Source organism: Mirounga leonina, unplaced genomic scaffold (genome assembly GCF_011800145.1).
Source record: "Mirounga leonina isolate KUSES-001 unplaced genomic scaffold, KU_Mleo_1.0 Mir_173, whole genome shotgun sequence".
In the NCBI taxonomy this organism is placed as follows: Eukaryota; Metazoa; Chordata; class Mammalia; order Carnivora; family Phocidae; genus Mirounga; species Mirounga leonina.
In genome coordinates this window covers 14,015,987-14,039,920 of record NW_023270447.1, presented here as the reverse complement: position 1 = coordinate 14,039,920, position 23,934 = coordinate 14,015,987, and positions in this window count along the sequence as shown.

Genomic DNA, 23,934 nt, shown 5'->3' with positions numbered 1-23,934 from the left:
AGATTGTGCCACTTAAATTTGACTTTACTACCACAGAAATGAGTCCAGTTATTCCTGAAAAGGAAGGGAAAAAAGAGAAAAAGTCACAGCTACTCCAAACCCGTACGTCCTACCTTTTCTTAACAGCCACCCTGAAAGCTTTTACTCTGCCCAAGTTATGCCCAGGAGTTAGATCTCGTGGCTTTACAACAAAACAGAAAAGTCCTCAATTTTGGCTTTTTCTTTTAAAAAGACAAAATGCCCATTAAGAAAAGACTCCTGGGGTGCCTGGTTGGCTCAGTCGGTTGAGTGTCAGACTCCTGATTTCGGCTCAGGTCATGATCTCAGGGTTATGAGATTGAGCGCCCCCCTTGGGCTCCACAGTGGGCGTGGAACCTGCTTGGAATTTTCTCTCTCTCTTCCTCTGCCCCTCGCCCTTACCCCAGCTCTCACGCACACGCGCTCTCTCTCTCTTTCTCAAAAAGAGACTCCATTACTCAAAAAAGGAGATAACATCCTGAATGCAAGAAATACCCACTCCAAAGTGGGTATTGAAATTTTCTCCAAATAACTTTTTGAAGAAAGAAGGAACATTAGAATTGTCATTCTCTTGCCAGTAAACAAGAGAATAATCTTTGTACTCAAGGTAAAAATATTCTGTGATTGGACCCAATTTAAACTTGGACTTCCAACATTTTTGCTCCAGGAACTAATATATTAAAGAATAGGAAGGGTGTCAATTTAAGACAGCAACATTTAATTCTCATTACCCAAAATATAATCATAGAAGGGAGGGCTTCGAAAATTAGAACCCAAGATAACTATTGAGCCGAACTCATCTTCAAAGGCAGTACTAGGCATTTAATTAGGCTATTCCTGCAAGGAAAGAGCTGGTAAATCAATGTGATCTAATAAGCTTTTGGCCAGGGCAAGGAAGAGTGATCACAATTGCTTGCCATGTGTTTACTCTTCAGGCCTTTTATTGGGTAACTTCTGCTAAAGAACAATACAATCAAAAGGGAAGGAGTTGAGAGATTTTTTTTTTTTCTTTTAATGGAAGAATTCTGGCTTCAGGATACTCTTTTATATATTGAAGCTATATAAACCTTCTTGGAAATGCTCCCTAACAATATAGTTTGAGCTTCATAAGTTTGATAAATGGTTGTTTTTTCTCCAACCTTTTAAACAGGGAGAACCGGACAACCAGAACATTCATGGCTTTAAAGTATAGTATGTGGACCTAGGAAAGTTAGCAGCTTTTCTGATTTGATTCACTGTAGTACTAAAAGGAATTGACTTACATTGCCACAAGAAGAAAATATCTTTAAATAACTCACTTAGCTTTTTGGGTGCCATTTTTATTGTTTGTAAAACAAAAGGGTTAGGTTAAATGTTTCTTAACCTTCTCTGTATGCGGGAATGTCGTTCCTATATACATATAGTGTTAAAGAGAAAATTATTCTGACACTTGTAAAAATGGTAGGGAAGTCTCTCCTCAGTACTATTGCAATAGGTGTGAAGGCTTTCACAGTGGGGGACGGGACTCCACTCCACTCCAAGTACAGCTAAGGCAGCTGGGGGGTGAACAAAGAGAATGAGGGGGTCAGTGGCCAGGTAATTACTAAGATAAGACATCAAGGGTAGAGGAGACTGTTATTACCAGACTTAGCAGGATTCTTACTCAGATTGTGGGGGGTGAGAAATTTGGTCAGATATGATCCAGGGTGGGGGATTCTCACTAAACTGACTTAGCAGGATTCTTGTTACAACTGGGCTATGCAGGCCCAGCAAGGACAGGGTCAAGATTGAGGCCTGCTGGAAAAGAGGGCTCTGAGGAGCCTGACTAAAGTCTGATCAAGGGGAGAGTTTGTCAATATGGATGTTGGAACACTAAAGCAGAGAAGAGGTTGGAACTGGAAGCAGCAACGAGCGTGCTTCAGAGTAAGAAACAGATTAAGATGGCACCAAATGAGACGCTGCCTGCAAAGGAGCATTTTTTGTAGGCATCTGCACAAGGGACAGAAATTGGGACTAATCCAAAAGTCCAGTCAAAGGATGCAGATATGAACGCATTAAAGTCTGACCTCACTGCTTAAGTAGCCAACAGCATGGCAGAGCCAGGGAACAAAAAATGTGTTCTTGGTTCTGATGGTTTATGGGTTCTAGAAGAGGTCTGAGAGCTATTGTAGAAACTTTTACTATCATTTCCATGTTCTCTGAAAACAAATGACCAAAAGTCCTCAAGGTTTCTCTGAGCAGGGACTCCAGATGGTGAGAGGAAGCTGGGCCACTTCACCAGTGTGTCCTAGGTGTAGAACTTCTTCTTTTGCCGGCAAAGCCCTCCAGTTATCACACTCCATCCCCCACCAGGTCTGCCCTGACGGGCCATTACCCCAGAAAAAGAGTTCAGTCTTGTTGTAGTTCTTGTGCTGCTTTCTGGGAACTACTGATACACAAGGACAAACGGAGAACAAAGCTTCACTGAACTGCAGATGCTGCATCTTGAGCCAGGCTCACTCTGAACAACTCAATCTCCAACTGCATGTCACAATTGATTTGCAGTACAAATTCCAGCTCTAGCAATCTTGAAATTGTACTTGTCACGGACCTTCAGGGACAGTCTAGTCCAGAGAGTCTCAACATCTTTTGAATGACTGTGCTGCTTTTTTAGAATGCAAATTCATAGGCCCCGCTCTCTGAAATTCTGATTAGTTCGGTCTTGGTCAGGACCCAGGAATATGCATTTTTTTAACTTTTTTTTTTATTATGTTATGTTAATCACCATACATGACATCATTAGTTCTTGATGTAGTGTTCCATGACTCATTGTTTGCGTATAACACCCAGTGCTCCCTTCAGTACGTGCCCTCTTTAATACCCATCACCAGGAATACACATTTTTAATGAGACTTCCCAGAATACCCATATTTAAGATGGCTTCCAGGAGATCTTGATGTATTCTTTGAGAAACCCTGTCTAGTCAAAAATCACAAGTGTCAAAACTCTTCTGAATTCCAATAACCTGCTCTGTGGACCACACTGAAAGCCTCAGACCTATTAGAGACAGCACAAAATTGAGAAGCAAATAATCACATGAGACTAAATCAAGCTAAGGTATCTCTACACCATGAAAATGTGGAAACGCAATTTACTTATAAATGTCTTTTTTTTTTTGGTCAAATTTAAGTTTTGGGACTTTTCTTTAAACTAAAACCTCTTGTCATAATTGGAGGGAAGGAATGTTGCTGTAAAGTCAAACATTACTTCCTCAGCTAAGTACCACTATATTAAGGTCCCTGAATCACCGCAGCCAAATGTATCTTTCAACTCCCCAAATTAAGACAATCTATAAAGAAATGTTCATTTATTAGCAACTTGTGTTTGACAGTTTATTTCATGTCAGCCTCCAGCTTTCCTTTGCAAGCTTATTTGCATAATGTGTTATTATGTCTAAATGGAACACTAAATGCCTCCATGTGGTCTTTAAATGACAAGTGCTTGTCAGCTTCATGCAATATTCAGAAGTAATAGATCCAAATCACAACAGCACTCACTGAGATGTTAAAAAAAACTTGTTGTGTATCCTTCCTTGACAAATTTACACTTTGGTACAGAATTGTCAATTAGACATTCCATGTGTTAAACAGTTTAGTTCAACTGTGAAGGAATTTACTGTAGCTTTATTCTACAATGTTCTAAGTAATTACAATTCACATTACAATTTTTTTTTTTATTTCAAACAAAGTAGCTCAGGGAATAATCTCCAAATGACCTTGGCAAGAAATCTCTAAGAACTTGTGTTTAATTATTTTAGAATATATGGAAGTTTTTAATAATGTTTTTAATAACTCTGAAAAATCCATTGTGGGGGGAGTCTAAAAAATTTTTGGCTTCAGACTCGATGTTTAGAACCAGCAAAATAGTGCTAATTTTTGGTATTTAACAAGAAGACACTATTTTAAAGGAGTTTTTACGGCTTCATGGTCTTCCCTCCCATACATTTAGAAGAGTTCTTATTTTAACATACTGATTCTGCATTAACATTTGATTTAACATTAGCACTGACAACTGAATGCAGGAAGCTTCCTTCACATAAGCCACTGAAAGAAGTCATTTTGTCTCAAGGGCCTTTTCAATTGAGAGACAACAAAGATAATGTGGGTACAAAATATCCATTCACACAGCTTCCCCATTCCTTGCTGTCTGCCTCTCCTCCCACTTGGATGCTTTTCCAAAAAATGGTCAAGCCTGAAGTTGAATGCCCTCAGTGGATCTGGCCTTGGAAGATCCCCATCAGAGAAAAACGGAAAAAGAAAAGAGAGGCTCGAGACCCCTGGTTTGGAATCCTGGGGATCTTTGAGCAAAACAGGGCAGGACTGAGTTTCCTGCGGGGAGACAAGACCGACCTGGCCTCCATGGAAAGGGAAGAGAAGGAGGCCTGCTTTAATCACGTGCACCACACAGATCTTCTCCCTAAACTGAATGGGCAGGGATGGAATGACAGACCTGACAATGTGACTGATTTCCCAAGTGGGTCCCCCAGGACTCAGTTGATTTGGAACTCTGAGTGATGAGAGTCTGTGTACCAAGTGCTAGTTGGTGGGAAATGTGCTTTTAGGGATGTTTGACCCTCAGCCTGACCCTTGAAAATGATGATTTGTTCAAGAGGTTTTGTTTGGGAGGTCTGGAGACTGATGATGGATGGCAAATGAGTGGGCAGAAGCTGACCTCAGAATAACAACAAGGACCCAGTGAACCCAGATAATGGCCTATTGAAGTCAGTTCCTAAGAGACCACAAATGTAGCCACAGAGAAAGAATTCAAAACAGTGTGATAAAAGTAAGCAGTTAGGTTGATTTATAAAGGAGAGAAGTAATTGATCCAGAACTGTGGGAATCCTGGAACGTTGAATATAGAAGGTACCTGAACGACATGCTAGTCTAGTCCTGTTATTTTACAAATAACAAAAGAGAAGCCCAGAAAAATGAGTTACGTGATGATTTACCCAGCTGCTAATGGCAGAGTTGGACCTGGATTTGGGTCATCTAGCGCTTAGTCATGGTTGCTTTCACTCTGTCACATTGGAGAAAATATCAGTTTACCCAGGCTCTCTCCAACTCTTTAGTCATAAAGCAAAATAGAGTTAATGGACAGATAATAAATCTAATCCTGTTTCATTTACTGTCCAAGATGTTCTTGGCAGTTCACATTCTTTTGTTATTTTTACTAATATTAATAATATTATCTATCACAATCATAGTATCAGGAAGAGGAAATTATAGACCAAATGGTGAGTGAAATTGCTCTTTTTGGAATCCTATTAAACCATTCTGATTACACTACATATCTGCTCAAATCTCCTCTTAGCAGAACAAGAACATAATATTCATAATATTCATGTATTAAAAATTAAACCAATAAATCAACATGTATTTTTTAGCACCTGCTGCATTCATTCATTCAACAAAAAATATATTTATCACCTATCAGATGCCAGGCTTTTTTCTAGAAACTTGAAAAATAGCAGCAGACAAAAAATAGGAAGCCCCTACATTCGCAGTGTTTATGCTTTAGAGAAAGCGACAGTGATTACACAAAATAATAAGTAATATAATCTCAGCAGTGGTAAGTGCAGTGTAGAACAAGGAAGCCAACTCAGTGGATGGGAGCATTAGCCTGCTCCGTGAGCACTGCTAAGTCAATTATTTGGCCATAATGGCAGGGCTAACTCATGGTAGAGCTTGAGAGGACCAGACCTACATTTCACAGTATGTAACCCACATAATACTAGTTCTTTCAGACAATTATAGGTGTTTTGCACAAAAACAAACAAAAAAAGAAATCCTATGGCTAAGTAACTTTAAGAAATCTTGGCTTAAATAAGGTAAAATAAATATATTTCAGCTCTTCAGAGGGTGTGGAATGCCAATTTACACTGGGGCTCTGCAATACAGAATATTGGAATATTACATGGAGTTTTGCCCTATCTTGACTATAGAACTTGCTGAGTGAGTTCTCTGTGGAAAGTATTTAGAAAAAAATGCAGTTCGATAGGTTTTGATAGAACAGGGGTTGGAATTTATATCTGCAAATATTTGTGCTATGTAGACACACCCTTAGTGACCCAAATATCCATTTTGTTTACTAACATGGTGGGTTCAGTCAGTGCTGAATTTTAAGAAGTGACTGAGGCATCCAGTTTTGAAAATTGGTGCCTGAAGAAACATCTGTTGCACATTTGCACTAAAGAGAAAAAAAATGTTATTTTTAACTATAAAACTTAGGGTTAACTTGTAAAGTGTAAGGTGGGCATCCCAAGAAGGAAAGCTTCTATGGCCCATATAAAATACTTGGATTTGTCTATATCTCACCTAGACAGTGTGCTAAGAAGACACCAGCTAAGTCTATCTTGATGATGACACATAGTACAGTGCTTGGCAAGTGGTGCACAAACAATGAATATGTGTTAAATAAATGAATGAATCAGTAAATAAATGAGGGTACCACACAGCATTCCATATTACCATGGTTACCTTATCCTATGACATATTCAATTTTTTGTTATCGAGGCCAAGTTTACGTAACATAAAATTATTCATTAACTTTAAAAGTGAACAATTCAAAACAATTTACTGAATTATAAATAAGTACATTTATGATGCTGTGCAATCACCTTCTCTAGTTTCAAAATAATTTTTCACTCCAAAAGGAAACTTATACCAACTACACAGTTACTCCCCATTCCTCTTCCTTCAACCCCCAGCCTCTGGCAATGACCAATATGTTTTCTATCTCTATAGATTTAACTATTATAGGTATTTCATAAATGAAAACATATAATATGTGATGTTTTGCTTCTGGTTTCTTAGCATGTTCTGAGTGTGTGTTTACTAGTGTGTTATATTATGTATCCGTATTCCTTTTCATAGCTGAATAAAATTCTACTGTGTGTATATACCACAATTCTAGTTCTCTATTCATCCATTGATGGACGTCTGGGGCTTTTCTTCCTTTTGGCTCTTGTGAAGAAAACTGCTATGAACACACATGAACATGTATTTGAGTACCTGTGTTCAATTCTTTAGAGAGATACCTAGTTGTGGATTTGCTGGGTCATATGATAATTCTATGTTTAACTTTTTGAGGAACTACCAGCAATACTCTTGACAATTAAAACTTTTTTTTATTAAAAAAATCAGAATCCCGAAGCCTAGCTAAAATTCTGCTATTGCCCAATTATAAAGAAGAAAAAGCAGAGTGAGTCTGAGGTAAAATTCTTAAGTAGGCAGTTGCTTTTGAATCACCTTCTCCTGAACATGTGTTCTTTCTATCTTTCCATAATTTATTCATTCCAAATTTTGTAGTCCTGTGCTCCCCTACCCCCATCAAATCTTGCTGTCATTTATACATTATTGTGAATTTAAGCTACTGTGTTATTTCTGTGTGTTTTCTTTACCCTTACTAGCTTATAAGATCTTAGAGAGCAGGGATCTCTCTTTCTTTATCATTGAAGTGAAATTTACATAACATAAAAGTAATCATTAACTTTACAAGTGAGCAATTCAAAACAATTTACTGAATTGTAAATTACTACATTTACGATACGGTGCAACCACCTTCTCTATTCCAAAATACTTTTACACTCCATAAGTACACCCCCAAATAATTTTTCCTGCTCTTTGCTCTTTCCCCAGTACCTTAGACAATGACTGGCACATAGTAGGTGCTTAATAAATATTTATGGCCTGATTTCTCTAATTACGGAACACAAATAGCTTGTGCTTGTTAAAGTAACTTGAGGCATCAACAATCTGGTGTGTGTGTGTGTGTGTGTGTGTGTGTGTGTGTGTGTAGATGAGAAATCGTTATTTAAAGAGGAAGGAAACACTGAAATACTACTAACCTAGACAGCCACTCACTCTACGCACAAACCAGTCTGCCAAATGGACACCACAGTCCCTCCAGGCCATACAGCTGGCGAGTTCGCTCCTAACAATTTACAAAAGTGAGTTACAAAGTTGGGAATCTTCCAAGTTTCATTGAGAAGAAGAAATTATGGGGGCTGCTATTCTCTAAAGTGATAGTGATTTATAGGTCTAGCTCCCTAGGTATTAAAGAGGAAATGAACCCTAAGATGTCTGAAGCTAACAAGAATAAAAAAAAAACTTCCTAATGCATCTGTACATAAGCTACCAACTAGATTTAATTTAATTACCTGGATGGCAATCAGAATGTCTCTCCAGGTAAGAAAAAATTAAAGGTAATAGAAAATTATATAAATACTGCTATTCATTTTTTAATCTATTATAAAACTGGGGAGAGAACAAATACAATCCTTCACCCTTCTTGGGCATCCTTATTTGGGAATAATTATGCGTGTAGAGATTGGTTGCAACCTTCAAGGGAACTGCAGTAGATTTCAGTGGTTGATAAGGTCCACTGGTAATAAAATGAAGCGGGACCCTCAAGACAGCTTGGTGGGGGGCAATTATGACCCATTACTGTGTGAATCACACACTGTGATTAAACTCGTAGGAGGCACTCAGCATCCGCACTTGTTGTGAAAAGGGTCCTGATTAGCATTTGTACTATGCATTTTGGTAATCAGAAATCATTATAGAGAATGCAACATTAAATGAAGGAATATGGCAATCTCCCATGCATTAAATAGGCTAATTTTTAAAAAGAAATGACTTTATATCTAAAGCAAATAACATCATTTCTTTTCCTGCAAAGCATTAACACTTGGTCAGATGTTCTCTGCTACAGTTCTGTAAGTATTGCCACAGCGAACATTTGATTAGCAAATACTCCACTCTGCATGGTATAGAGGCTGTTTTCATTTAAATGTTGATATGTAAGAGCTATTTTTGCTATGTGTCTTTAGTCTTGGAGAGAGCTAAATGATGAATTAAACTAGCCAGAGACAGAAACAGCAAGTTTTAAATTCTTAAACCATTCCAACAAATTAGGTCAAGATTCAAGAAAGCTTCTGACAGAAGCATCAAAAATATTTTCCACTCTATAAAATATTAACAGGGATTAAAGCTGCTAATATAATGTTTTTGGCATATTTTGACACCTGATCTATTCAAGAGACTTGCATCTACCCATTGTATTAAAGTCTTAAACAGTTGTGTCAGACCATTTTGTGTATGAATTTCAAAGGCTTTTTCACAGTTTTATTTCTGTAAGTAAACACACTCTGAGAAATCCTTTTTGTATCAAATCTTTGCAAGATCATATCCCACCCACAAGTATTCAATTCCATTTGTTTTAATTATATAGATCCCTTTGTAAAATGTTCAGAAAAAGAGGCATTGTCAAGAATTGAAAGGGACAGTCAAACTCTGCATTTACTCAAAAGAAATTTTAAACACTTTATTGTTAATAGGTAAAATTCAAACTAATTATTAAATAACCATTTACTCATTATTTTATGCCATATGATTAAAAGAACTTTTTACCTTGACTATAACATTACCAAATTAACTTGCCTAAATGTTCACTGCTGTATTTTTAAGTATCTCTTCCCTGGCAAGCCATTTGAATTGATTAACCAAAGAGCTAAGGTTGGCTAATAATAAAGTAATTACCACTTATTTCAAAGTGCATTAGACAATAGCTAAATAAGGAACTTCATTAACATTTATTATGAAAAGATAAAAACATGATGATTATCCAACATTTCCTCTTGTTTTACTTTAGCTGGTAATACTCTAAAATCATTCTGTGGGTAACGTGGGTAACACAATGTTCATGAAAATTAATTTAGTGGTATACCCCGAGTTGTAATAATCTGTAATTTTATATAGAGATGTTTACTCCAATTTGTTTTTCCATGTTCTATCCATACCCTATATCTCTGTCTCACTTTGTGACCAGAAGCATATTTCTGCCAAGCTATCCAGCCTTAAGAACTGTGGCCATTCACGTAAAACAGAGAGCTGGTGACAGTCCCATGTTGAGATGTGACAGTTTTGAAAATGCTATGCTTGGTCCCTTAATGTCTGTCTTGACATAGCCTGATTCTTAAAACTATATCCTCTGACAAAGTCCTATTTGGGTATTAGAGCTGAATAATAACCATTTCTCTCTGCATTTCTATTCTAAAACCACCATTTCCCAGGCAGGTACATACCTTGGGCTGACTAGACTAATCAATAAAAATACTGTCAAAGCATAAATATCATTACTACATTTCAAAATACCATTCCCATTACACATACAATACATGACCCTTTTAAGGCAATGAGTGTTTCTCAGTCTTAGATGCCTATCAGAATCATCAGCCAAACCTTTAAAAAAAATTTCCACTACCTAACCAAGTCTACTTAGATAGCTTAGAATCCCCAAAAACTATAACTTAAAACAACAACAACAACAACAAAAACCTCTTTAGATAATTCTGATCTGCAACTGAGGTTAAAAGCCATTGTTGAATAAAGAAGAATGCATAAAAACATATGCTTTGGAAAAAGTTGTACCTGGATTCTAATTCCCATCCCACTTATTACTTGAATGAACCTTGGTGAAATTATTTAACTGCGGTAACACTCACTTTTTTCAAAGTAGGGGTAAAAATAATAACTACAGGGTTGCTGTGAGTATAAAATGACATAATGTATATACCATGTTTGGCATCTGGCAAACACTCTGTAAATGTTAACTATGATTAATGCTCCCATTTTATAGATGAGAAAATAAATTCTCAGAGAAGTTATGAAACTTTCCCATAATCCACAGCTAATACGTAACAAAATCAGTGCATGAATCACTGTACCTCTGACTACAAACACCATGAATGAATAAATGATGACAATATTAGGATTCAGACTCAAGGTATCTAACTTCAAAACTCACGTGCTTGGGGCGCCTGGGTGGCTCAGTTGTTAAAGCATCTGCCTTCGGCTCAGGTCATGATCCCAGGGTGCTGGGATCGAACCCCGCATCGGGCTCCCTGCTCGGCAGGAAGCCTGCTTCTTTCTCTCCCACTCTCCCTGCTTGTGTTCCCTCTCTCGCTGTGTCTCTGTCAAAAAAATAAATAAAATCTTTAAAAAAAAAAAAAAACCTCACATGCTTTCCATTTCCCGATACTGTTTATAAATGCAGGTGGAAAAAAAAAAATCAAGGTGGATAGAATTACAATGAAAGAAGAAATAATCAGCTCCAAGTGACACTCACAATACCAGCAGAAGTGACTAGGAGTTGGGAGACATTTGACAGGTGCACGGTAATAAATATTTGTCTGTGTGCGTAAGTTTTTGAGTAGAATTTGTCAGAGTAACTGGGAACCTAAGGGCTCAAACAATGTCCCTTGATGTTTGTTGACAGTAAATCATTTAATTTAATCTTCACTAGAATATATTGCTTCAATCTTAAATAGCAACGACAACTATTTTTCCAAAAGAATTAATTTAAAGATTTTTTTAAAAAATTTTATTTGACAGAGAGAGTACAAGCAGGGGGGAGCGGCAGGCAGAGGCAGAGGGAGAGGGAGAAGCAGGCTCCCCGCTGAGCAGGGAGCCCGATGCGGGGCTCGATCCCAGGCCCCGGGATCATGACCTGAGCCGAAGGCGGACTCTTAACCGTCTGAGCCACCCAGGCGCCCCCCAAAAGAATTAATTTAAAACTCATCACATAACAGCTGTTATTTGGTATCCTCAATTTTAAACCTTCCTATTTGCCAGGTGTTTTGTATTCTTTTAGGAGATGGTCAGTCAGGTGTGGCCATGAAAGGAGACAAAGGAGAGGCTCAGGAAAATGAAGTTTAGGATGGTCACAGATCCTAGAGACGGGCAGCATGGCACGCAGGGCCACATGAAAAGACAGAGTGGTAGGCAGGCAGAACACAGGAGCAAGGACATAGTTGAGACGAGAGCCTTCAGTGGGGTTTTCGTAGGAAAGGAAAGGCAAGGCAGGGTCAACAGTTTAAGATTGGCTAGTTTGAATAATTTCTGTGGGCTCTAAACTAAAGGAGTGGTTCCCAGTTGTCTGGTACCTAGCCCTGGAATAATTAAGGCAGCAGAATAGTGCTTCCTGGGGTGAATAGGCCAGACAGAGGAGTACAGCTCTGGGTTGGTTAGTTTGTATATCAAAGGCATGTTCCTAGCTGAGCCCTTTTATCTATAACAATTGGCTAGCCCTGGGATAGGCCGTCTCTCTCCTCCCCACCCCCCCCCCCAGGCCAGAAAGATTTTTTATAGGATGTCAAAACATCATAATAGACAGAAATATATATATATGCATACACACACAGACACGATACAGTAAGTATCTTTTTAGGTACATGTTCATAATGTTTTCATATATAATGAGAAAGATATCTTGAAATGTAGTTATTCATAAGTCAGACGGATGTAACTGGCTACCCGTACAGTTAGTCTGAAGTTAAGTATGAAATCGGCTGATTTCCAATGACAAAAACTGAATGATTTGGGTATATTTCTTCGATGAAAAGTTATGAAACCTCTTCTAATTAGGAGTCCTTTTACGTAGGCCTTGTTTAAAAATGTCCATATTTCTTTGATTCTTAGTATTGCTACTATATAACTCTTGGGATGAGGTGGGCAGGACGCGCTTTGTAAGGTCTGTGTGAAAGGAGGCAGCATTGTGTCTCCCTGTGGGATGTGGGCCATCAGGACCCCAGGCAGCAGGTTCTGGCTGACAATCATCTCTCACTGACTGCTCCACCTCTTCCTTATTGAGACAGGTTCCGTGAAAGCTGCTGCCGGTCAAGGGCGACAGAACGTGACCTCCACGAGACGCAGAAGAATTCAAGACAAATTGAAATTTCAGGTAATTTATTTCAAGTTAGAAATGTAACAAAAGCTTTGTGCTGCTAAAGAGGCTCTCACGCAGGATCAGAGCCATTAATCTCTAAAGCCCAACTGAACAAAAAGTACTATTCACCTAAAAATGGCAGTATCCTATTAGTGATGGAGAAAATATTCAAATTTGTGAAAATAATAGATTCAGAAATCATCCAAACCACGATTATTGGAAATATACCCATTGACTGAATAATTACTAGATAATGCCGTAAACGTGATAAGGTCAGGGATCTAAAGATGCTCTAATCATGGTCTTTGCTCTCAAAATACTGGTAATCTGAAAGGGGAAAGACCAAGTATAGAGGGTAGAATTATCTGTATTTTTCTTGGTCTGGAAACACCTCTAGACCTCCCAACTCCACCACTCCTTATCCCCACTTCCCTGGCACAGAAGCTCCAACACATTTTCCAAATTTATCTTTGAAATCCTCCCCAGATGCTCCCAAACATAAAGTGACTCCCTGCTTGGTGCTCCTCTAGCAATTTGTACCCACTTCTCCCAGAGTATTCACTATGTTATATTGTAGTGTTTCTCTCCCCTTCTATCCTTCCCCAGTTTAGAACATGAGCTCTTTGAATTATATGTATCCTTTGACGAATGCTTCCCCCACCCCCATAGACACCTCCTGGCATAGACTCACAATATCTGTTGAATAGAGATAACCCTCTTGAAGGCACACAGAACTATAGGAGTCCAGATGATTCTACTCGATGAGATGGAGCTCAGTCTTAGTTGTAGCCTGTATATATCCATGGCATTTTGCTTGCACCTCAGTTTTCCCAATTTCTGAGCACGACAAATTGCCCCTGGCTTGATTGCTTTAGCTGGCCAAGTGAGGAAAGACATGCTAGCTGTCCTCCAAAATTTTATCCAAGAACAGAGTTGAAGCAAGACCAACTTTTCAGAACTGGAGGGGATTTGTACTAGAGGGGACAATTTTCTGATACTTTAGTTTTTAAATGACTCATACTGGCTAGAATAGCAAAAAAAAAAAAAAAAAAAAAGGAAGACTCCACCAAGGTACTTGTGCTGAAAGCTTGGCTTTCAAGCCAAGAGAATTACAGTGTTCAAATTGCAACCTTGGTTGGCTGGACACCCTGTCTACCTAAATGTTTTGGCTATTCATTGAACAGCTTGCATAGCCCATATGGTTACCATGGAGCGCATGGTTAGACTGAATGCCACTTAAATCTTCTAAATCCCTCTGTTAAAGGATTTCATCCCACTCTCTCTGCTTCCTCCAACAAAATAAAATTTGAACAGAGGCAGTTGGTAGGTAACTCAGAACAAGCTATCGATTTTTCAATTTCTCAATTTGTAAAACAGAAACGTGATTTCTTTTCACATAACATTTTGCTAAGAATCTTACCAGTAATTAGGTTTTGATGTCTATAAAATACACTGAATTCCTCAGAATTCAAGCTATCTGGCAATTCTCTCTCATTTGAAAAAGTTTACTTAATTTAAAATATCTGTACTGAAACACACCAATAATTCCTGGTAATTCTGCTAAATGTGTACATTTTTTAGACCTTTTTAATTTACAAAAAAAAAAAAATTAGAAAGTGAAACCTTGATTCCTTCCCCTCCATATTAGAAAGGACAGTTTTCTGTTGTTATTGCAGTTCTTTCTTTGGCCTTAATCATTGATTCATCTTTAATTTATCAGGTGGCATCTTCCCAAGGGATCTAAGCAACTGCTATTTTTGGTGTAAGGGATTTGTAATTTTTTCTGTATACTTTTAAAAATATGCAATTATTCACACAAACTAATAAGAAATGTCATACTGGTACACATTTCAGCTTTACTGGCTAGAGAATTCTGTCTCTAAAAACGGTATAAACAAATGGTTTGTGGGAGGGAATGTTTGCTCTCCATTATGTTAACAGCAGAATGCCAAGACGTTTTCCTCGAGAACTCATCAGAAATCTATCATCCAAGCATGTATCTAAACCTTTTAAAATACATTCTTATTTCAACCTATATTGAATCTTGAAGTATTACATTTCCATAATTTCAATATCCGTTATGTAAAGTTCTAGTACCATTTACTTGTTTTACATTTTTCTTCTTTTAAATCCCAGAGGATGCCCCCCCTTTCCAGTTCTATGGGAGGCAGTGAAAAGTCCATGTGAGTTACCTTTTTTGGATCTTTTATATTATAAATTTTGATTAAAACCTCTCTTGCCTTTGGACTGAAATGTTCTACTTACTTAATATATTTATAGTCACTATCATGGATGACCTGATAAATATCAAGACATTAGTTAGCCCTTTTCAGTTATTGTCCTTTTTATTTCTCTGCTGCATATGACATTGTTGATCATATTCTCTTCCTTTATATTCTCTCCTACCTTGGCAGCTCTGACACACTACATTACCTTAATGTTTGCGCTGCTATTCATTCTTCATTCTGTACCTACTCTCTTTTTCTTTCCTTGGCTCCAGTTCTTCCTCTTTGTGATCGAAATGTACTTGACCACCATTCTCAGCCACCCCTATCCCCTCTAATATGTTTTATTTTTTTAACTGACTTCGGAAGTCATTCTAAAGTTTCTTTTTTTCCTAGAATTAAAAAAAAAACCTTGAACCAAAAATGAAAGGTTTTAGTTTTTTTTTTAAATGTTTATTTATTTATTTATTTATTCATGAGAGTCAGAGAGAGAGAGAGAGAAGCAGAGGCAGAGAGAGAAGCAGGCTCCCCGCCTAGCAGGGAGCCCGATGCGGGACTCGATCCCAGGACCCCGGGATCACGACCCGAGCCGAAGGCAGACGCTTAACCAGCTGAGCCACCCAGGCGCCCAGGTTTTAGATTTTTTTTAAATGTGGATATATTATTTTATAATATCCTCCTCCATGTCTACTGAAAAGTGAAACTCTTCATCCCACAGCTTCAGTGGGTCTTTCCAAAGTTTATGTGCAAGCTTATCTTTCCATATTTGCTTGAGCTGAGATCACCACAGAATATTACCCTTTTTCTGGGTAATTTACAAATGTGTTAAATAAAATAAATTCCAACCCCAGTCTTTGCGAAGCTTCATAGCTTGTATGTCTGGAAGTTATAGTTGCTTTCTAAAAAACAGACGTGGAAAACTCAGCAAGCTTCATCTGTTATTTAGTTGATTTCCTTGACCATGTGAACACTAACATACAGACCTCTCCTAAGATGGTCCATTCTCTCTCTAGAGATACTCACTTTCCTGCAATGTTGATTATACTTAATTATTACACTATAGGTGCTTCACATGGAGACTTTTAAAAAGTACAACCTCTTGTTTATTTCTTGTGTGTATATTTGAAGCTCATTATAAAAGGAAATACAATGGCAGCATGAAAAAGAATTAGAAAACTTCTAAAGAATTTTAATGGCTACTACGATATACTGCATAACAATAATAAAATTCAATTTATTTACATTCAGCTTAAATTATATTAAAATGGAAATAACCAATCTATATTAAGTGATTGAGCTACACTTAATGAGGCAGAATGACAGGACCTGTAAAGCATGGGATGTGGGGGCAGCTTAGAACATTTATGAATTTCGAAGGGTATCAAATCTCTCTCTAAAACTACTTAAGTAACTTTGTATCCTTTCTAGAAAGGAAAGTCTAACTTAACATTTGATGCAGTGATTGTTATCATAATCTGGAGAAATAGTTATATATTTGTGCCATTTCTTTCTCCCCTATTCCAAATCCTAATTACAACTTAAATTGCTTGGGAGTATACCAAGAAATAAAAGTAATTTTACTTAGTTTTTTCATTATGACAATTAAGAAACAATTGTGCTTTCCCAATAAAAGCTCTAGTAGTAGTAGTGTGTGTGTGTGTGTGTGTATTGACAAACTGATTCTAAACTTTAACTTAAAATGCAAATGGTCAATAACAATGATAATGATGAAATAGAACAAAGTTAATTGACTTGCACTACTAGATATGAAGATTTATTATAAGGTTATAGTAATTAAAACAGTGTGGAACTGGTGCAAGAATAGACAGATGGAACAGAATAAAGAATTCAGAAAAAGACCCATCTATAAATAGCCGCTTTATTTATCTATGCCAAAGGTGTCACTACAATGCTCTGAGAAAAGGGTCATCATTTCAACAAATGGTGCTGAGTTAATTTATATTCATATGGGCAAAAATGAAACTTGACTCCTATTTCATATCATGCATAAAAGTCAATGTCAGATGGGTCATAGACTTAAAGATGAAGAGTAAGACAATAAAGTTTATAGAAGAAAATATAAAAGAATTTCTTAATGCCCTCAGAGTAGACAATGATTTTTTGAGAAATCACAAAAAGGAAAAAAATCACAATATTCAAAAAGCACTAATCATAAAAAAGAAATTAGAAGATAGAATCATCCACATTAAGAACTTCTCTTTACTAAGACACCATGAACAAATTACAAAGGCAAGACACTGAGTAAGAGAAGGTATTTGCAATACACACATCTGACAAAGAACTCATATCCAGAATATATAAAGAATTCCTACAAATCAATTAATAAAAGAGAGAAAACCCAATTTTAAAACATGGGCAATACACTTGAACAAGCACTTAACCAAACAGTGTATACAAATCACCAATAAATATAGAAATCTGTCATTAGTCATCAGGGAAAAGCAAACTGGAACCACAACAGATACCATTCCACACCTACCAAAATAGCTAAGATTAAAAAGACCTATAATACCAAGTATTGGTGTGAATCTAGAGCAATCAGACCTCCTAGACTCTGATGACAGGAATATAAATCAGTACCACTGCTTTGTAAAAATTTTTGGCAGTATCTACTAGAATTAAACAAATGCCTACTGTATGACCCAGCAATTCTATTTCCAGTTATATACCCAGGAGAAATGAGTGCATATGTCCAACCAAAAGACATGTCAAAAATACTAGTTTTATTCATAATGGTCAAAATGGGAAAAATCCAAATTCTTTCAACAGTAGACTGGATAAATACATTGTGGTAAATCATATGATGAAACACTATGCACCAATACAATAGCTACATGCAAAAACATGAATTAATTTTTTAGACATAATGTGGTACCAAAAAGCCAGACATAAAAGACTCTATCCAGTTCAAGATCAGACAAAACCACCCTTGAGAGATTGGACTCAAAATAGTGATTGCTTTTTGGCAAGAAGATATTGACTGGGAGAGAATGTAAGGGAATCTTTCAGGGTACTAGATCTTTCAGGGATCTAGATTTTGATCTAGGTGATGTTTACCTGAGTGTACATATATCTTAAAAATTCATTGAGCTATACACTTAAGATCTGAGTACCTTATTGTATGTGTGTTCTACTCAAAAATGGGAGGAAGAGGAGGGGTTCAGGGGAAAAGAAGGACAGGAAGGAAAGATAGAGGAGGAAGAGAAACAGGAGCAAAAATAATCCTGTGAAAACGCGTGAATTCAAACTGCTACAAAATAATTCTACTTATTGGATTATAGATATTTGCTTTATAGAACCATCTTAGATGACCTAATTTAGATTGACTTTAATAACAAAAAGGAGATTTAACTTGGAAAAAAAAAAAAACCTTTTTTTTTAACATATAGTGTATTATTTGTTTCAGAGGTACAGGTCTGTGATTCAACAGTCTTACACAATGTCCATCACCCAGCCACCCCATGCCTCCCACCCCCTACCACTCCAGCAACCCTCAGTTTGTTTCCTGAGATTAAGAATTCCTCATATCAGTGAGGTCATATAATACATGTCTTTCTCTGATTGACTTACTTCACTCAGCATAACACCCTCCAGTTCCATCCACGTCGTTGCAAATGGCAAGATCTCATTCTTTTTGATGGCTGCATAATATTCCATTGTATATATATACCACATCGTCTTTATCCATTCATCTGTCAATGGACATCTTGGCTCTTTCTAAAAGAAGAAGATAGCAGGAGGGGAAGAATGAGGGGGGGAAATTGGAGGGGGAGATGAACCATGAGAGACTATGGACTCTGAGAAACAAACTGAGGGTTCTAGAGGGGAGGGGAGTGGGGGGATGAGTTAGCCTGGTGGTGGGTATTAAAGAGGGCACATTCTGCATGGAGCACTGGGTGTTACACGCAAACAATGAATCATGGAACACTACATCAAAAACTAATGACGTAATGTGGGCGCCTGGGTGGCTCAGATGGTTAAGCATCTGCCTTCGGCTCAGGTCATGATCCCAGGGTCCTGGGATCAAGTCCCGCATTGGGCTCCCTGCTCAGTGGGGAGCCTGCTTCTCCCTCTGCCTCTCTCTCTGTCTCTGATGAATAAATAAAATCTTAAAAAAAAAAAAAGCTAATGATGTAATGTATGGTGATTAACATAACATAATAAAATAAAATTAAGAAAATAAATAAAATAAAATAAATCATGGGGATGTAATGTACAGCATGTTGACTAAAGTTAATAAATGTATATTTGAAGTTAAAAAAAAAACCTTTTCCTTTTTTGATTGGAAAAAAAAGGTAAAGTCACAGAGTGTACCTTAATTTTTCATAATTATTTAATTTGCTGTTTTCTGTATTTATATTGAAAGGATTTTATGGTTTTTCTTATTATTTTACCATCACCCCATATATTGAGCTATTTAAAATGTTTTTTATAAATACCAAATTTAAAAGAAGTTTATAGTTTCAAAGGTTATGGGATATAGTTACACATATATAAAGCACATTATTAGAGAAAACAATATGCAAATTTTAAATGAGTAGTCTTATTTATTAAATTTATTAAATTATTAAATTAATAAATTATTTATTAATTATTTTAATACATATACTAAATATAATTCTTCTTTATTAAATTATATTTTCTAGAAGTGAATATTTATGAGTATTTTTATTCAGACTTATTTGTATTACCAAAATCCTATTAAATCAGTTAGAGATAAAACTAATTATAGTAATACCTTCATGAAATATTAGTTACAACATTAAAACAGTACACCCTTAGTATAGCATGCTATTAATGGTTCTGCAGTAGAGAATAACAAATCATCTGAATGGCATTGTTTAACATAATACCTCAATTTTTTAACTGAAGTATAATTGACATACAATATTATATGAGTTTCAGGGATATATCATAATGATTTGATATTTTCATTCATTATACAATGATCCCCACAATAAGTCTAATTATAATCTGTCATCACACAAAGTTATTACAGTATTATTGACTATATTCCCTATGCTATACTTTTCATCCCTGTGATTTCTTTTATAACTGGATGATTCCACCTCTTAATCCCTTTCACGTATTTCACGCAAACCCCCCAACTCTTGCCCTTCTGGTAACCAACTGTTTATTTCCTTTATCTAGGAGTCTGTTTCTGTTTCATTTTGTTTTCAAATTCCACATATAAATGAAATCATATGGAATTTGTCTTTCTCCGACTTATTCACTTATCATAATACCCTCTAGGTCCATCCCTGTTTTTGCAAATGGCAAGACTTCGTTTTTTTAAGTGGCTGAGTAATATTTCATTGTATATACAGACATACCTCATTTTATTGCACTTCAACTTATTGTGCTTTGCAAATATTGTGTTCTTTGTAAATTGTTTGTGGCAACCAACCAGGCATTGAGGAAGTCTATTCATACTGTTCTTCCAACAGTCCTTTTGCTCATTTTGTAATTCTCACAGTATTTCACATTTTGGTAATTCTCACAATATTTCAAACTTTTTCATTATTATTTTCTTTGTTATGGTGATCTGTGATCAGTGATTATGATTTACTGAAATCTCAGATATGGGTAACATTTTTGAACAATATGGTTTTTTTAAATTAAAATATGTACTTTTTAAAGACAATGCAATTGCACACTTATTGGCTACAGTGTAGTGTATACATAACTTTTATATGCACTGCGAAACCAAAAAATTCTTTCGATTTGTTTTATTGCAATATTCTTTATTGTGGTGGTGTGGAACTAAACCCACAAGATCTCCAAGATGTGCCTACATATACCACATCTTCTTTATCCATTCATCTATCAGTGGACTCTTAGGTTGCTTCCATATCTTGGTTATAGTAAATAATGCTGCAATAAACATAAGGTGTTCATACTGGTTTTTCATTTTCTAGGGATAAATATCTAGAAGTGGAATTGCTGGCTTGTAGGGTAGTTCTATTTTTAATTTCTTGAGGAAATTCCATAGTGGTTGCACCAATTTACATTCCCACCAACAGTGTATGAGGGTTCCTGTTTCTCCACATCCTTGCCAACCCTTATTATTTTTTGTCTTTTTGATAATAGCCCATCTGACAGGTGTGAAGTGATATCTCATTGTCATTTTGATTTTTACTTTCTTGATGATTAGTAATTTTGGGCATCTGTTCATATGCCTGTTGGCCATCTGTATGTCTTCTTTGGGAAAATGTCTATTTAAGTCCTCTGCCCATTTTTTAACCTGGTTGTTTGGGGTTTTTTTTATATTAAGTTGTCAACATGATACCTAATTTGACATATACCTTTAATGCCTTCTTTAGATTAATTCATTTTTCCAGATGTTTAAGATTATTTACTTGTAGAGTCAAATCTATATAGGCACATCTACCTGAGCTTTTCATGTAAAAATTTGCTGGCAGTTACATTAAATATTTGTACTTGAAAATTTGAAAATAAATGGGGAAGATGTCTTCACAAGGAGTGAATATTATACACTAATTTTTAAATAAATGGTGTGAACCTGAAGTGGTAAGAGCAGTCAATTAAATCTAGTTCCTCGCTTTTAAAATATTTCAATTTCTTAGGAAGAACAATGTGACCATTGAATTATATAGTATACACACTGACTATCTTTGTTCTGGACTTTCTTTTTAAGCATGTTTGTATGGCAAACAACCTTAGAAGTGATAGAGTCTCCCTGTGGGGTAGAGGGCAGATTTGTTTACTGTCCGGTATAATAAAGATAATGTCTCCCTTCAGGGCAAAGTTCTGTCAGGTTTGTTTTCATTTTATTATAAAAGATTTGGGTCCCCTGAGCTCAGGGTTCTTCATCTGTGACACGATCCCACTGTGTGCACAGCATCTACTTGGGCGTCTCCCATTACAAGGCAAATGTAAATCTCATGTCAGTTTCTGTGCTGTGAATAATAGTCTTTTGTCTCTGACCCAGGAGTCTCCTGTCTGTATTTTGTGTCTTTATAAAATTCTACCAGGCTAACTTGCAAGTAGTGTTCTTGACAATCCATAGCTTGTCATTTAACAGGCATTACACAATCAAGGATAAGCTTCTGCTTCATTAAACTTTTCATTATTCCTTGGATGTCACCAACCTTCTAACTACTAGGAACCTCTTCACAGACTTTTCTTTCTCCTAGAATGCCCTGCTCCATGCTGGTCAGAAATACATATTGAGAGACTTGCCAGGGACCAGTTGGTGCACTAAACGTGGACAAGACAGTTCCTACCATCATGCAGAATATAATCTGAAGGGTCTTCTGTGTTAGCAAACTGCTTTGCCCTCTAAGACCTAGCTCAAATTTTATGTCTTCAGAGAAAGCTTTCCATTCTTCTCTAGGTGTGCTTGGTTGTTCTCTCCTCCATCATCCCATAGGGTTTTGACCCATATCACAACTTCACTCTATCTCCCTGCAGAGACCATGTCTTGTTTTTTTAAAAAATTCTCATTATGTACCTCAGCGCCTGGCACATACTTGGTAGTTAAGAAATGTTTAACATAGAAAGGAAGAAGAGATGAACAAACAAAGAAGCATATAGATGCCATACACTGTTTTGTCTGCTCTCATGCTAAGGAAAAGATGAGGATTAGGCTTTGACTCACATTTTATTTCATTTGTTTGTACTTTGTCTCCTATATAAACCAGAGGTAAGTTTCCATGTCAGCACACATCCTTACTTTTTACCCAGAGTTACAGATAACCTTTGCTTAGGAGACCCAACCTTGTATAAAAAGAAAGGGTATGTGCCTTCACAGAAGCTGCTGGAAGCCTGGGTCCATGGTACAGGTACCCTGGGACTCAGAATAAGGGACACTAAGACATCAATAAAAATGTAAAGAAATGGAGAAAATTGTTCTTCCCAGGATTCCTCTCTGGAAAAATACTATAAAAGTTTGGGAAGAATCTGCAATATGTCAGGGATGACGGAGGAATAGCAAAAGAGCTGATGGCAATTACCGGCTTTCTCAGAAAGTGGAACATATAAGCTGCGGGGCTCTGGTTTCCACAAGGGGTGTGTAGATTCGAAGCCAAAGAGGAAAAAGCTGGGCACTCTAAAAGGGATCTTTTTTTTCTCCATTTTCCTTCCTCCTAATCCCTCAGCGTCTCTGTTAAGTAAATGTCAAATAAACAGTTAAAAAATTTCAGTTCCTTGGCATAGGTAGAGAGGACCAAAGCAGGTGTTTTATTCTGGCTTTGTATTTTGGAGTGACACAGACCAGCATACAAATCTTAATTTTGGAAAAGGGGGTTAGCCTTTCCAGGCAGGACCAGCTACAAAATTTGTGGGGCCCAGTGCGAGATAAAAACGTGAATCCTACTTGGATAACTGTAGTAACTGTAGAGCTAATCCATGCCCAAGGGCGCTGCCTCCCCTCCTGTGGGGGAAATGCATGCATTTATCAGATGAAAGCCAACCTGTCAGCCTCCCCATTGCTACGGAGGTGGGGGGTGGGGTGTCCCCTGGCGGCTTTGATGACTCCAGATAACCTCAGGCTGATTGCACGCCCCCTCTCCCCTAATAAAATCTTCCATAGTCAGAAAAAAAATGTGGAGCCCCTTGTGATAAAATTAAGAATTTCAAGATCGCGAGAGTAAAGCATTAAACCAAGCATGGGGACCCTTCTAAGTCCACACTTAGGCTCTGTCAACTGCAGAGTTCACATGCCCTGTCTCTGGGGTGCAGATTCCTTATGTGAAAACCGTTGGTGAAATTGATGCCCTTGCAGGGATCCTGTAAGGGTTACATGAGTTCCAGGTAAAAAGTGCCTAGCCTGTTGTAAGCATTCAGTAATTACTGGTTCTCTTCTTTCCCTTCCCCTGCCCTCTCCTTCTCTTTCTTCCCCCCCCCCACCCTTCATTATAAAAGGAGTAATATGTTAAATACACCTATGCTCTTGGTTAAATTA